General features: G+C 40.2%; 1 protein-coding gene across 5 annotated transcripts in view; it reads right to left on the minus strand.

The window, feature by feature from the left end:
• The window catches only part of lrrc4ca (leucine rich repeat containing 4C, genome duplicate a), a 116,210-nt gene that overhangs the window by 8,852 nt on the left and 90,033 nt on the right, over window positions 1-17,325 (minus strand). For 2 of the 5 annotated variants that reach the window (XM_053886617.1, XM_053886616.1), the window contains exons 2-3: window positions 14,827-14,915; window positions 2,367-2,440 (exon numbers count right to left, since the gene is read on the minus strand). The exons of 1 other annotated variant lie outside the window; for it this stretch is intronic. The gene's annotated coding sequence lies outside the window, so the exon portion shown is untranslated. The remainder of the gene's footprint in view (window positions 1-2,366; window positions 2,441-14,826; window positions 14,916-17,325) is intronic. 2 more of the 5 variants (XM_053886614.1, XM_053886613.1) reach the window with 1 other exon arrangement.

The raw sequence follows: 17,325 nt of genomic DNA on the forward strand, positions 1-17,325 counted from the left end.
GCTAAACTGCAAAATAATGTTCCAATAATTTACAATGAATTTTGCTGAAATATGACTACTACTACTACGAATAATAATAATAATAATAGTAATACAAGCTATATTACATTTTCTATGTAAAATAAATGATCAAATTAAAAAGAAAAAAAAAACGATGGATTAACTCTGAGTGTTCAAGGGTCATTCTGGGGTGTAGGAATTATTTGGATGCTGGTTATGCAATTCATATCCAACTCCATTTTTTTGAGTAGAGGTTTTAATATGAAGCAATATGGTGCAAGCTTGTGATCACTGAAACAATTTAGTCCCATTTTTTTTTTACTAATAGAAGGTGTTCTTACAGCGTTATGATACTTATATATATTTTTTGTGGTCATAAATAATACTCCTTAACACTTGAATGAACCAAGATGAGATCAGGATAATATTGAACAGAAGCTTTTATCCAGTTTTATCCAAAAACTGTTTTCTTTTTTACATCTACCAAGCTACTTACAAGAGAAGAATGTACGTTTCTGTAAAATCCCTGCTGGCGTAGATTGTTTCCAGAAAGAAAAGACATGTGAATTGACTACCCCTCAAGGAACCGTATAGTCTGTGATACTGCTGACATTCTGGTGTCTGGAGGAGGTCAGGGTTACGATGCATCACATGGAGTCTGACAGCTCCAACGCAAAGGTCATCCTGAGGTTAAGAAGAGGGAACACTGGGTTTAAAAAGCCCATGAGTTGGTCGGGGAGTCTGGGACTCATGAGTGGAAATACATGCATAAGAAATGCTTAGATATATGCAAACCAGATACAACACCACAGGCAACTATTTCGCGAATCGTATTAGGCTTTAAGTCTGGCGGGATTCGAGAACATAAATCAATTCCTTCGGCTTAATTGACTTCAAATGCCAGTGGAATCTCTTTTGATTGTTTCTAGACAGCAAGTGCTTGTTTAGTGATTTGCTCAGTCAATGTCGTCGGTGGCAAACAGTGCTATCTGGACACCTCAGTTCCACTTCTCTGAACATAGGAATGATTTTCAGATCGTGCCGGCATGTACAAGGACACGTGCTCGTAACGTCTCCCTGATGGATGTGTGCGTTTACCTGCGGAACACCGGCGAGGCGAGCGGTCGACAGGAGATCTTTAAAAACAAGGCTCGCTATTGACAGTCAGACAAGCTGAGTCTAATCTCTAATAAAAGATGCTGGATGAGTCATTGAGCATCGCCACCAGGAGGGCTTTAGTCCTCCAGAGGTGTGGAGGAAAATGGAATAAGAATAAAGCCACCGGAAAAAAAAAAAAATCTCATATAATGAAATATTCAGTGAAGTGAAAGCTCATTCATTATGCATAAAAATAGGAATTATTATGACGAAAAAACAATGATATTTTGGTATGAGGTCGGCCATAGTTTAATGGACAAAATTCATTTGAAGTTATATGAGCAATCTCCAATAGTTACCTTGTTGGTCACTGACATGTTCCTCCTTTGTCCTGAGTGTTTTGCTTCCAGACTAACATTTTCCCTGAGCTTCTCTCCGACAGGAATAAAAAAACCCAAAACAAACTGAGGTGCCTTTCTTTATTTTAAGTCACAAACTCTCATCGTCTCAGGAACATTAGTATATATATATATATATATATATATATATATATATATATATATATACATATATATATATATATATATATATATATATAATGACAATAAGTCTAAGTCAACGCAACAGAACCGCTATATATATATATATATATATATATATATATATATATATATATATATATATATATATATATATATATATATATATATATTTTTTTTTTTTTAATGAATGTGTATTCATTTACTGATGATGTGGCTTTACGCTCAAAACTTTATATATATATATCTTCAGAGGAGTGTGTATGGCACAAATGGACGGGTGAAGATGTTGGGAATTTCTGGACTTATTCACTGGCATGAAAGATAAATTAAGACTGAAATTACATTGATCTTCTATAAAGTACACACCATGGCAGGTTTCAGGGCAAATTGTCAGCCAGGATAGCTATTGTGCTGTGAGGCTTCATGTTCTACGAGTGTAAGCAAAGGCTTTGAAGTAAGATGTCACATTATTCATTGGCTACGTTCGCACTATTAACCAGCACAACAAGTTTAAAAACAACTTGAAGTAGTTTTTAAGCTGCTGCATTACTGACATGCTCCAGTTGGAATGAAGCGCTGTCCAGTCTTATGTAGCAACTCTGTAACAACAATCTAAACAAATAATAATAACACAATAATGACACATTTTGTCTCACTAAAGTTGACTTTTTGAACTTATTTTGCTAGTTCTGAATAAAACGTGGGCATGAATGACACTGATCTCACCTGCCAACTCAATGTCTTCTTAAAATGGGTCTTGTCTTCCTCATTTTAATTCCCATGGATCCATAATGTCGGTCCTGAAAACAAAAGAGAAGCGGTTCATTGTTTCGTGTGGCAATGTGATGGGGTCGGACTCGATTAAAAAAATTAATTAATAAATACATGTGTTATGATTAATTAATCGCGATTAATCGCATTTAATATTTGACACCAGAATGGTCCAGTTGAATCTGTACAATACACATATACAATACACAAATGCTTTGCTGCATTAAGTGCACAAGCCTTCGTTTTTACTTTTGTTCATTGGTTTTCTTCAGCAGCCTTTGAAGTATTGAAAGGGGGCGGGGCCTATCACATGACAAAGACAACCCCTCTCACCAACACTCCCCAGGACAAATAAAGTAAACTTACATTTGATTTTTTTTTTCCGTAAAAATAAAACATATAAGTGGATAAAACACGAAACAGGGTGACGTAAATTCAACAGGTTCACTTCATCCAGAGGTCTCTGCTGATGCTGGCATTTCTGTGACTTTAACAATCCAACCAGGAGAGCGTCAGAGTGAGCAGCCATAAGACGCCTTCGAAAACCCACACACATGCAACGGCACAGTAAGATAAGGCCAGAAAACGGAGGAGACCCTCTGTGCTGAATAAATGATGGGGGACAAAAGCACACAGAGATATAACTCCTCATCGCCACCATCGTCCATTAGTGCAGCGCTGCAACAGTCAGGCCTTACAAGTCTGTTTGATCAATTGTAACACTATTGTGAGGATCTGCCACGGCCGCAACCTTTGCTGCAAGATAACGCCCTGCTGAATCAACTCATTCATGTGGAGCATTTGAGGTTGTTTTGAATTAAGATTGCAAACCCTCAAGGTTCTGTGGAGACAATAACACTGATGTCCCGTATTTCTATCGCACAATGTCAACATACGCGGAGTCGCGAAACTGGAGCAGCAGCTGCTTTACTCCTCTGTGAGAGTACGCATGGAAACCATTCAAGCACAACATTCAGATGCAGTTTGCACGTCTCTGCGAGGCCACTTATTCCATTTATAGGCGCCTCATTTCCTAAATATACGGCACAATGAAGGGTGGAATTACTCATCGCACTGCTTTTGTTCCCCACTGTTTTTAGAGACACATCTGGTAGGATTATTTAGAGGAGCTTGTCTTCATCATGAATTAAAACAAACATCGTGCATATTCGAAACAGTTTTTTTCATACAAAATATTTTCAGCATTATTTAAAGATTGAAAAGGGAAAGATGTAAACTGAATCCTGATATGAGCAGAAGGAAGCAGTTGTTTATGGCTTCGACATTTTGGCTCAATTTTGAAACAGTTTTAAATTATTTTGCTAGTGGACAAACAGATGCTTCTACTCCTTAGCGGCTGGAGGTTAAATACATCATATGCAAGACATATTTAGATGCTGTGTAGGTACAGAGTGTGTACTGTAAATTGCGGACAAGAGAGTGGACAGGAATATTACCACTAAATTGAAGAAGGAAAATTGATGTTGTTCATACATAAGCCGCACCAGTGAGTAAGGGCGCAGTGGTGGCGTTGAAAGGTCAGTGGTGCTCGCGGCTTTTAAAAACTAGTTTTGAAAACTGGGTCTAGCATGGAGACTGACTCAAGAAAGAAACTGAGCAATGTTCTGAACTTAAATCATGAACTTCTCGCATATTTTATTTACATTAAAGCGCTCAAAATGCGCTGTTTTCATCCTCATATCTGAAGTTCCGACACCACAGCCGGTCTCAGCTGCTGCTTCTTGTCTCGGGTCCTCCAGGGTATCGGTTCTGTTGGACGCAAACAGCGCTTTTTGAACCCGTTACGTAAATAATATGCTTGTGATTTCATCTGTGTGATGTGACGGGGCTTAATATTTGGCCAGCATGATGCTCTTCAGCCTGTAAAAAATCCATATATTAGCTGCGTCATTCTGTAACCTGCAGGGTTCAGACCCTCAGAAAAAAAAAAGTAGCGGCTTATAGCCCACTTCCTGGTCATTGTGATTGGCTATTGCTTTCATTTCCCAAGGCAGAAAAATCTGAATCAACCTCTCAGAAACAGTTGTGCACCGCAAACACTTATTCATTCATAGCCAAAACCTGTGCATCAGTAGACAAACTTTGTGGTCAAAAAGTGCCACGACGTGTTCGGACATCAGGACATAAGCTTACATTAGCTTTTGCAATACATTTTTTCGCGTGGTAGAAAATGCAACCAAATCCTTCATTTGAAGTTTAACCACCTCTTTAAAAAGTTTCGGAAAATCCGGACACATTTTGTACTGACACTAGGCCTCCACACAGAGGTACGTACCTGGTGCCAGAGCCCTCAATCTCTGCAAGAAATGATACATGAGATCTAGAAGAGGATGATAGTTATGATTGAAAATGCTTTGCCATTGTAATCATTATCATCCTTGTTATTATCTACAACATCAATATTGCAGCACTGGCACACAAATTACACACACACACACACACACACGTCCCCTCGGGCCTCCTCCATCTAAGACAAGACTGCATCAATGCATTTCCCGAGCCTGATTCAACTCCTTATTCATAATGTGTCTGAAAGATTTATGGACTTTTTAATTGAAAGAAAAGTATCACACTCATAGCTGACCGTTCAATCTGTCAGGCAAAGCTGTTATGTTACTGGCACTTGATGTATGCATATCTGCTAGCACCAAAAAACACACCCTTCATCTCGCCACACATCACCGCAGTACCCCTGTCTGCTTCACCACCAAACTGTGTAGCGTTTATTGCATCTAAAAGACACGGCTGGCATATCAATACGGTTGTCATGGGAATGTGCAATATATCATGCACCTCTTCCAGACTTTATCGCAGCCATGAAATAACGACTTTAAAGTTGAGGTGAGTTTCAGTGAAATTCATCATTATAAACCTTCTACTTTGTATTTTTCAGAGACAGAAAAAGAGCATGTTTGTTAAAGGCGTCTTATAAATACGGCTTCAAACTCCCTCTGTAGATGACGCCGTCTTTGACCTTTGGGTCGCACTGCATCACCTATTGAAAATGGCCAGAAATGCATGTCAGGATATATCAATTGGCGTGCGCGGCTACTCGTTCAATTAAGTTCCCGGGTGGGGGTGGACGGTGGGGTTTGAGTGCAGGCTCCCAAAGGAGCAGTAAGTGCTGAAATCAGCTCAGCTGCGCCTGCCATTTGTCATTATCTAATGGCAAATCTATCCGCGTCTGGTGGGCTTCTCCTGCCAAACCACATCAGGATGGGAGCAGACAGATGCAAACAAGCAAACCGTAGGTGGCCACATGAGGAAATGAAGAGAACGAAATATATATGTATTAGTGGTGGGACTTCAACAAGTTATTTGTGATAATAAAGGCATTGTTTTAATTTAATTTAACTGTTTGTTGTCCAGACAACAGGGAACCTTTGTAAGTGCAGGAGTTCCTGCTCCACTGATCCCACTGATGCACAAGAAACGTGGCAGCTAGGTTGAGAACAACAACAACAAACATGGAGGAATCCCTGAACAAAAGCAAACAAAAGCATCTGTTTTCTTTTGTTCAGGGATGTTTTTCACTACACAGTGACCAGGGTTTCCACTGCTCTGAATGGACTTGAAATTCTTATAAAACTGAAATTCTTATACAAATATTTTCAAGACATTAAAAGAGCTTTAGTTTAAATAAGGTGATATAAAAACTTGAATGTAGCCACCATCGTGATTTTGTCAAACTGATGCAAAATAAACAATATTTTGTTATTTAAATGTATGTATGGGTCCATCATTTGATTCAGTAATATACCACATTCATTCAAATTGAAAAATGTGGCTTCTTGTGGCAAATGTTCTTATACGTATATATATATATATATATATATATATATATATATATATATATATATATATATATATATATATATATATATATATATATATATATATATATATATATATATATATATATATATTTATTTATATCCACAATAAAACTTGTCGGCCCTCAAATGCTATCCTGAGGGGAACCTAATCGTCCCCAAGTTTCGTACAGCCTGCAGTTATGAAATGGACAATTGTAGTTTGGAATATATTCCAAATCATTTCATCATTCTGAGTATGAGTTGTTGTCAGTGTTGGTCAGTCAAAACAATGAATCTGCTTTAACGTTATTAAATATTGTCTACCAACTATGACAGATGAAATGGGTTGTTTTTTTACTTAATATTTATGTGTTCACAGCTATTTCCAATGGACTGATGATTCTGAGTCTATGGTGGGACATTTGTCAACTGACACACTGTCACTCATAGTGGCCTCAGCAGCACAGTACAATAGAGGTTTCATGAAACAGTGTCCTGATTTTCAGAGCTCCCCAGATGACACTGCTTATTCTTCACATCACTTCTGAACCAAGAGCGCCATCTATTGACCTCTAAAAATGTGGACACTGTTTCATCATGGTTCGGGTTTGCATTAAGACTAGGTTTAGCTAGGGTTGGCTGGGACTGGCATTTTGGGAACGGTCCATTAGAGTCTTCTCCAGGTGATACATAGATGGATGGATGGATGGATGGTTGGGTGAATGGATGCTTAAATAGACAGATAGATAGATAGATAATCTTCATTTCAAAGCAATGTGAGGTTCCACTACAACAGTCATTCAATGCAAATAATTACTGAGATAAAGATAGTCATCCAGTGGCCTCAGAAAATGACAACAGCTTTTAATTTTCAGATTTCATAAAGAGGTACTTCTGAAAAAAACCCCAAAAAACAAAACAGAAACAGTGATTTTTATTATTATTATTATTATTACTGAAAATGTCATTTCTAGCAGGCGCTAAACCAGATTAAAAGCTTTTTTAGTGACTGCTGTTCATCAATAATGTCTTCATATAATGCAGGGGTGAGTACGTGGAATTCACTGTGAACCCTTACATCCAGTCTTTCCTCTTGCTCAGAAGTGACACAGGTACAGCGTTGAAGCAATTTCAAATGAAATCGGTGGTTGTCGCTCCGTATAATTGGCACGCTGGCGCAGCAAGAAAACTGCTTAAATTGCTTCATATACTTCCTTTCAAGATGACACAAAACAGCGCTATCTACAAGTCCAGTGGGATTATAAGGCCTAAGAGCGGAGCGCTAGCCACTAAGCATGAATCAATAGAGACTGCAGTGTCTACAGATGTGCTCGACACATTATCCCAACCTGTTAACATGAAGCTCACGAGGTGGCTGCGGAGGCTGCAGCATGCAACCAGAAATACTGCCTCAGCAAAGGGATGCCACACAGAAAGTCAGCGCACAGTGAATTAGTGTAATCAGGGGAGATATGGAATTAATATGTCTGATTAAGTGGCTGGCTGAATTATCATTTGGAGCCCAATGAGATTTGTCGCTGAAAAGAAGGATGTGAGCAGCTTTGTGGATGGGTGGATACATTCCGCAGCAGAGGGGAGACTATGTGACTTAAAAGTGCGGCTGTCACTCTTTATAATAATAAATAAAATAATATAATAATATAAACTATGAATGTATATAGTTATTGTATAATAGACCACCTCTTTAAGGTTTTTGTATGCACATATTTGATGGATTCTTAAGACGTAGTGTACAATTCAGAAGTTTAAGGAGATTATTTGAGAGCGTTTTGGGTCACAAGATAAATTCAACTCCAATATTTATTTTCCTCTCGGATTAAGACTTGTATAACCATATAGTTTCCTCGCATTAAAATCATATTTTTAGTGTTTCCAGTCATCAATTTATGTCTAGTTAAAGCCTCACATATGGGGACACATATAAGCCCCATTAAAATGGCTGATGCTTCAGATTCCCATCAGGGCTACAGTCTGGTTTCAAATAAGCTATTTTGGTGAATAGAGCCAAGGAGCTTCATTCCACCGCTAACACTATCGCTCAATGTTAAAGAAGAAATCCCTGGAAAAAAATTCCTGGATCCTGATGGTGATCTGTCCATAACTTTCCAAGGTATCTTGAAGACAGAAAAAGCAAGGAAAACTAAGTAAAGTAGCAAAGCCTCCAAGCTCTCAATATAGAGAGAACATAGCGTGTCTCTGAGACACCACAGACACAGAGACCACTCCAGTCACAAGGACCAAAAACAACCTTGAAATGCAATTCTAGCTGTTCACTAGCTGTCAACTGTTTTCCATCTCTGACCTTGATGTACTTTTTTAAAATTTTGTCTGACTATTTAGGATGTAACAAAACATCCCACTCATGCGTGGGACTATTTTAGTGAAGAAAATGTGACACCGTGGACAGTTTTGTCCACACACTCATACACACTCATACAGACACTGCTTCGCACTGTAAATTACTGGACACACAAATGAGTACTCGCTCTACAGACACACACGTTTGTTTCTCTGTCTCTGTGAGGACCGCTCATCACGTTACAGCGTGACAATCGTTCTACGGTTTTTCATGGATCAGTTCATCGGTCTTTTCTTTGCTAGTGGCATTTGGTTGGCACTTATCGGGGCGACAGAACCTTGTCACTAGTCCAGGTTGAATATAAATTTGATGTACAGCATTCATGTATTGTGTCTACATCAGCTGTGTACAGTTTAGCTACAGCTGGAAATGTTGTCCAACTCAATAGATATACATCAAACTATTTCTGTTTTGCGTATTATCTGGGTCCGAAGGATCTTTTATTTTCAAAATCCTTTTATTTTGAAAAATGACCGGATTCTCTCGGTTAAGCCTCGGTCACTTGAGAGCCAAAATGTAACCCACAAGCTCACGAAATGAGTAGGAAATAGCCGTTTCTTTGCGAAGGAGAAAAGGCTCAGTGAAGAGACAGGAGAAGAGCCAATGACTTCCAAGAAGAAGAAAGTTTTTTCACAAACAATACCAGGAGTCGTACTTGAAATATGGATTTATCGTGACCGTCTGCTATCACTCCCACATGGTACTGTCTCGTTGCAGAGAAACAAGCTCTGGGCTCCCATTGATTTAACAATATGGTGATTTAAAAATTTCCTGCGCTTTGTATTTGGTTTTGTGGTGTGGCTGTATGCTATTTTGAAAGCAAGTTTAAATGTTACCATCGGCACTGGTCGAGAGGAGGAGAGTTTGTGATTCTTCGTGGGCACAGAAACATGCAGTGGCTTTATCTTCATACCACTTGGGCCACGTTCTGGTTGTCAAGCGTTGACCGGTCCGCGGTGATAAAAAGGTTGGGGACCACTGATCTAGACCATGGTCTTGGTTTTGCTGGCTGTATTTTTTTCAATACAAAACCAGGTGACAGCCCGACAGAGACGCTGTGATTTCTACTACCTTGACCTACATTAGGTTTTCATAAATCGGGGTTAACTATGTGTGAGAATTCTGAGCTGCTGTGGCTCCAGAAGAGACAAAAATGTGTCCCTTTCCAACTGGAAACCTCGTCTTTCGGGAAAAATATCAATGCAGATGACAAGTCTTTCCAGGCTCTGCATTATTGATCCCATGATGCTTTGCCCAAGCAACATGAATGTACTTTGTAATAGTGACAGAAAGCCAACACACCTTCATTACTGTGTTTACTGCAGTACTACAGTATTTGTCTTTTGCAATACAGTGGTGCCTCGGTTTTCGAACGTCCCGGAATTTGAACAAATCGGAATTCGAACAAAAAATTCAATTTTTTTGCTTCGGATTTCGAACGAAAATCCACAACTCGAACGCCCCCGAAATAAGCCGGAAAAACGTGCGTGGACCGATCAGTTGACCCACGACTTGCTTTGTTATTGTGTATAACGCAGCCTCTGTATGCAGACGTGTCCCGTTAGCTACATTTACTGGCTGTTTTTTCTTCATATTGAGGTGTAAAACTCTCCGCACTGGACCGTGGTAGAGTGTCACAGGGGAGGTGCTCGCTCTCCACACCTCCACTCCAGGGTTTGATGTCCTGTTGTGGGCTGGAGCTGGGACAGGGATGAGGCGAGTCTGGGACAGAGCGTGACTTGGTTTATGACTTTGTCACAGCCAAACTGCACAGAAGCGCACATTCAGAGCTGGACACGCACCGGGCACCTCTTCACTTCTGGAGAGACGTCACTCACTCGGCAACCCCTCCCACATGCAGCGGCCACACACATAGAGGAACAGCGCACCTGCAGCAGACACTCTACATTCACTCCTACAAAAGACTATTTTAAGGCTTGGAACGCATTATTTCTTTTTCCATTCATTGTAATGGGAAAAATCGATTCAGATTTCAAACAAATCGCTTCTGGAACGGCCGCCTGGAACGGATTGTGGTCGAGAACCGAGGCACCGCTGTATTACATTATATGGTTGAAGGAATAAGGGAGGAACTCAAAGACGTACTGTTTTAAATTTACATTCAGGCGAACAAGGACATGGTTTGTGAATGAGGGAAAGACAGGGGGGAAAATGACCAGCGTAGTTTCAGGAGACACACGGAAGGAAGATGAAAGACAGGGACTTCATGGCTAGCAGAAGAAAGAGAGGCGCAAATTACAAGTAAGAAAGCTCTTGAAACGTCTGACCCTCAAATGAAAGGCTGGCAAAGTCTCTGAAGAAAATGCATCAGAAGCAATGTCATGCTGCTGTTTCGATATGTGATGGATAAAAGTAAGAGCTGCTATACAAATCATTGGAAGCACAACAGATTAATGTTACAAAAAGGAGCTAATTTCCTCAACTTTTTAAGAAACAAATGGGTGATCATGCATTTTGGAGGGTAGAGAATGCAGAATGCTGAAACACTGCATGGGGACATGAGAACCCACTGCGAAACATTTGAGGTTTGACGAAAAAAACGGTTGGAAATATTTCAAGTTCTGAAACCAACCCTTGAAATTTTCATGAGTCATTTTGACACATTTCACTTTTTCAATATGATGCATGGATCAAGTTTTCGAAAACGACTTTTTAGAGTTTAAAGTTTCCTTGTTTCTCAAATAAATATCTAAAGACGAAACAGTACTGGGATCCAGACAGTCTGAGGTCAAGCATTACAATTATTTTCTTGCGACTTTTAAAATTAAATGGCCCAAAAACACTTGAATATATAGTGTTTACTGCATACATAAAAGGTTTATAACCTTTTTATTCTAATAATGATGACTATTAATATTTTAATTGTAATATTCTCTTTATCCAGTACCTTTCATGAGAGTGTGGCTGCATTGTTATGATCTTAATATATATATATACATATATTTGCATGTCATGGATCAGATGGATATTTGTATGCCGTCATCGCTAACCATTTTCAAGCAACAGTCTTTTGAAATATCAAGGTTGAATATTTCATATATTCATATATATATATATATATATATATATATATAAAACAAAGAGATCAAATAAAACACCAGACTACTGCTGTGGGCCTCAAAAACCTGGAAGATTCATTCCCACACCTCTTCCCATTGGGCTCCATGACAGCGATCCTAAGCGGATTTAAAATGCAATCTCAGGATAAAGGGGCGTATTCATCGCAGGTATCAAGACTAAAAATGTACCGTTGGGAGATTTCCCTCCTATAAAAATGTACGTTGTTAGTACGACAGACGAAGATTAATACATAAGGAGGTGATAAGATGAGCATGTAGATTTCAAAGGATTTATGGGGGAAGCGTTAAAAGGTTGGCAGTGTAATATCATTCAGGAGTTGGTGTTCAATTCTCTTCACACAGCGTGTCAAAAGAAAGTGTGGCTTTAAAAAGACCAAGACAAAACAGTCAAGTTCGGATGGATTTCTCTCAATCAGCATAAAAGCATATTGAGAAATGAGTCGCTGTTGACAAGGCCTAGAACCTAGAAGCGCCTCACTCTCTGCCAACACAGCCTTTAGATTTGATAACTGGCAGCGGAGGTTTTTGCCAGCCTTGACTGCACAGGAAGGAATGTCTCATTGTAGAAAAGATCTGTCGTTTCCCTCTGTGCTCCCTGCGCTTCTAAAAAGCAAGAGCAGGGAGCCACACTGGGCGTAGTTGAGCAAACTTGGCTCTGCTCTGTCTTCTTGTCCCTGAATGATCTGGAGAAATTCTCATTAGAAACACTTCCCTACACTACAGAGAGCCTTCTTCAAAAGCTCATAATTTGAAGCATGGTTTGGCACCACACTCCTTTACTGAAGAGAGAAACACCGAAGGCACAGTGCGATATATACAACAACCAAGGCTTGAGCGACGGATTTTGTGGGGTCCAAAAAATAAAAATGGAACTTTTTGGAGTCTCAGAATGCATCTAGAAAAAGAATAGCACCGTGCATTTATTTCTCTTAGAGGTGCTTTTCTACCCAGTAGTCGTTTTTTAGATCATTTACTGCATTGCCTTATGACCTGTACCACATGATCCCGACTTCTATCACAGCAGGAATCATTTCTTATTCTTTTCCTTTCCTCGGAAAAGTAGTTTAACCCCTCATATGCCATAGTAGCAAATTTTGTAACCAGAAACATCACTGCAGTTATTCAAGCCAAGCTGTAAATAAGGTGCCTGATGTAGCTAGTGCATGTCAAAGGCAGGTGGTGGACACCTATATCTTCAATCTGAATGACGTTTGTGGGCATGTTATAGTTTGAAAACTCAGATTTTGAAGAAGAATATTTAGTCTGCGATGAAGACATTTCGTGTCAAACCACTGCTAGAAGCGGTGGATGGGGGTGGGAGGGGTGGATTGGTGCTTGCATGTCATGGATCAGATGGATATTTGTATGCCGTCATCGCTAACCATTTTCAAGTAACAGCCTTTTGAAATATCAATGTTGAATATTTCATAACCCTTATGGAGTCAAGTTCCAGGTAAAATTAACAGATTTCTTCTTCATCTTATTCGTCGTCTTTGTCCGTCTTCCCACAGCCTCCTCCACTACAACCTATCTCGATCATCCTTCCTGGTTACGTGGTGTGTACATCATCCACCTGTGTTGTTTGTCTTTGTCTGTGTTGGTAGAATCTATGTCAGAAAATGCTGGCGTGATCCTCATGTGACTGGCTGTTGCCGCGTGTTGCAGGAGGTCTGTGTGGCATGAATGAAAGAGTGCCTGTGCAAAACCTTGTTGGGACATTGCCAATGAGGCTAAATGGCGTGAGATAGGTCCTATTTTTTTGCATTTTCCAAGCAAAAATACATGCATTTAAATAAGCAAAAAAAAACTGCTGACTTGGCAAAAACTGTTTTGCACACTTGCAGCAATGGCAGTGACACAGTTGAGTAACCACATGGAAGGGAAGACTTGGAAGTGCTTTCTCTCTCTCTGAGTAGAGCAACGCCATCGGGTGAGGATATTTATTTTTCATCTGTTGATGGAAGCTAAGCAGCACTGCGCAGCGCCCCACTGGAATTACTGACTGAAGAGATATCCTCCTGGGCTCCCGTCTCCCTTCTCCTTCATTCTACCATCCACGTTCACTTTCTATCTTCCCCCTTTCAGATCTTCACCAGAGAGCTGCCACACTCTCTCTGGGAGAGGAGAGCGGAGGAGAAGGGGTGGAAAAAAAAGGAGGAATCAGCTCATACTCAATGGTATCTCTGGCTGTCTCGGAGTCAAATTCTATTCACTCGGCACGGTCCACATCCGCGCAGAGGCGGACTCCTTCTTAGCTCCTCCCAGGGTTTCCTGTCTTTATGTGGTATGCACAGCTTCTTTTCCCAGCCTTCCTCATTAACAGGATTCCCATCGCACACCAGAGTCATTAAAGGAGCCACTTGTCCTCCCCCATCCCCTCTAGTGTTTTCCTTTCATCGTTTGATTCCTCTGTTCAGATGAAGCGACCGTGCGAATGTCTTGGCTGACACCTTTACTCCACATGGACCCGGAGTGAAATATTGGGTGGCGGAGAAGTTGGGCTTCATAAGCTTGCAGAAACCTTTGCGTGGCCTGTTCCACGCATCACTTTTGTTGTCTTGGGAGTCCACGGAAGCCTTGCTTCCTGCTCCCCATTTCTCTTAATGAACAAAGGTGTCAAGTGCATCCTTACATGCCGTTCATTTGGGAGGTTCACCACAGCTGCAAAAAGTCACGGGACTAAAAATAGGTGCGCTGAGGAAAGTATACATAGCAATGATGTGAATAGGGTTTCGACCAGCAAAGTAAAAGCCCAGTGTCATTGCAGGTTCTCAGGACATATAAAAGTTGTTTCAATATCATAAACAAAAGTTTCAACACAGAAAGTGTGGCTTTATGAAATGGATAAAGAGGCATAGAGGAAGAGTTCTGGTCAAGGATGATTCTAAATACGCGGTAAATCCACAGTACCGGAGGAGCAACGGCAGAAATATACAGTACAGTATGTATGTTCTCAGTCCAAGTTAAACAGCCACGTTCATTCCCAGCTTGTGTTGCAACAACATAGAACACAACCATAATATCGCTGTCAGCCCATCGTAACTACGTACGTCAAAAATAGCGCAATCCATGAAATCAAATTCAGCCCTCCCACGCACCAGCTTTTTCTCTACAGTCACCGGTCTTCCTTCTGTCTCATCCAATTATGCAGGCATTGGATGGGGACAAGGAATGCTGACAATGCAGTCTATGAAAAAAAGAGAGGATAAAAAGAAAACAGCATCGATTAGAGTCCAAAGTACACATTGGATTATTTATTTATTATTTTATTTTCCCAAATGCTAAAATAAATAACGGTGCACTCAACTAAATAAGCTATTTTTATTGCTGTATGATGTGATAGAAAATAATAGAAGGAATATGCTCATAAAATGTCATTATTTGTAAGAGTACAAATATGTTTGATATTAACTCAGTGCTTTTGCAGGTTATTAGAACATTTCAATGCTTCACAGAAGGCGAGTGAGAAAAAAAAAAGCAGTGTGCCTCTATTTTGGTCATTTTGTCATGGCTGCCAGGTCGGATCACATGGGCAAATGTGAGTAGAAACAGCTTTTGAAGTGGTAACATATTTCGTTTTCATTGATGTTTTCTCATAGGAAGTTGCATAGATTTACAATATTTACAAGTTATGCTTAACTGATGATTTGGTAGCAAAGCAACACAGTCATAAATATCCATTGTTCTTTCTACAATTTGTCTGGTTGCAACCACAAACCTACATTTATTTATTGACAAATTCTAAAGTATTCAACCCTCTTGCGTCAAGACTTTGTGGGCGTACCTTGCGCTTGACTCAGCCATCTGAGTCAAGTGACCAAGTGACTCAAATGTTTCCCTGTCCTTCATGGCACGACAGCTTATGCTCAGTCAGATGAGGCAGAGTCTGGAGTCTTTAAGGTCTAAAAAGTTTCCCGAGATTCCACATAATTTGTCTGCAACTATTTTCCTATCAACCCTGACCAACATCAACACCATTGATTTATGCTGCTGCAAACGTTTCTTGCATTTATTATGCTCAGTCAGATGAGGCAGATTCTGGAGTCTTTAAGGTCTAACAAGTCTCCCGAGATTGCGCAGAATTTGTCTGAAACTCTTTTTCCTGTCAACCCTGACCAACATCAACACCACTTTATGCTGCTGCAAACGTTTCTTGCATTTGCCTCTGACCAGATCACTTTTCATGGCAGTGGCTTTAAACTTCTGGCCCCTTTTCGGACCACTTGCGACACTCAGGAGGCAGTTTTGCCGCCCACCACTGGGTGACCAATTTTAGCTTGGGGTGCCCCTTAGAGTGTCGCCCTCTTCATCTAAAGTGAGATGCCTAGAAAACACTATACCAGAGAATTCCAGATTCAACAGACCATTCAGTCCTGCTACACATGATGGGATGCCTCGAGACCACGTCAGACTTGATGGATGACTTGGGTACCAAAAAGAGCCCATTCTTGAGCGCTTCAAGAGTCTCACCAACAAGGATAATTTTAATGCAAATAAAAAACATCATTAGATGACAAAAAAAGGCCAATGACAAGCAGCAAAACCACAAGACGCCTCTCTCTGCTGGACTTCGGCCGAACTTCACCAAGACTTTGGCTCTACCGGGCCTCTCTCCCTTACGTCTTTTTTCAACTCCTGTCACTGCTCATCCATAGTCTAGACCTTTGCAGCTCCACCAGTGACATCCTGCCTCTATATTTCAATGGACAGCCATGTTTTGGCAGGTTTGCACTTGTACCGTAGTCTTTCCAATAACCGTCCCACCTTGCCTGCACTCTCCTCTCAACCACCACTCTTTATCCCAGTCCATTACTCCTTATTACTGATCCCAACTACAAGTCTCCTCCTGCTACTCCTCCAACCTCCCTCCCATTTACACAAGCATATTCTCTTTAGTGTCCGTAAAAGGTTTTTGTATTACTTTAAAACACAATTTTACAGTACTCACAATAAATATTAAGTACAAATAAACAAGTGTGACAGAATGTACTAGAGTACTGAATGAATTGACTCAGAAAACATCACTACACAGTTTCAAACAGCCCACACTTTCTTTTATCTTTACAGAGCACAACCTACTGTATGTATAGTCGCGGCTTTTCATATCAAAGTCAGTCTTTTGTAGAATTGGGTTAGGGTGAATCATTATTTGTGCGTTGTCTCCTGGTGGTTTACATAACAGCGGTTTATAAATAGAATAGAAACACAAACACTCAGCGACAATCCTGGCGCTTCCTGACCAGGAAATGGTGTATGGGTTTGTAGTTCTATTTTGAGAGAGGATCACACTGAGAACCATAGCGCGATAGATAAAAGGGTTAGCAAAACAGAGAGTGGAGCGATAAAAAGAAGCAAGAAAGTCAATACCTCCTGCCACATGCATGCAAAAGTCATGGAAATCTTCAGCCTTTTCAACATCATAAGTGCAGGATTTTCTAAAAGGCGAGTAGAATGTGATCCATTGCAAGGTAACATGTCTGTACAAAGCTACTGTTTTGGTTTGTCCGTGAACAAATACTACTGAAAATGAAGCTTTACTAATAACTTTTCCTTGCTAATGTAGTTTTACTAAATGGCTTATGGTTGTTTCACATTGT

The sequence above is a fragment of the Synchiropus splendidus genome, chromosome 14 (genome assembly GCF_027744825.2).
Source record: "Synchiropus splendidus isolate RoL2022-P1 chromosome 14, RoL_Sspl_1.0, whole genome shotgun sequence".
Taxonomy (NCBI): domain Eukaryota; kingdom Metazoa; phylum Chordata; class Actinopteri; order Syngnathiformes; family Callionymidae; genus Synchiropus; species Synchiropus splendidus.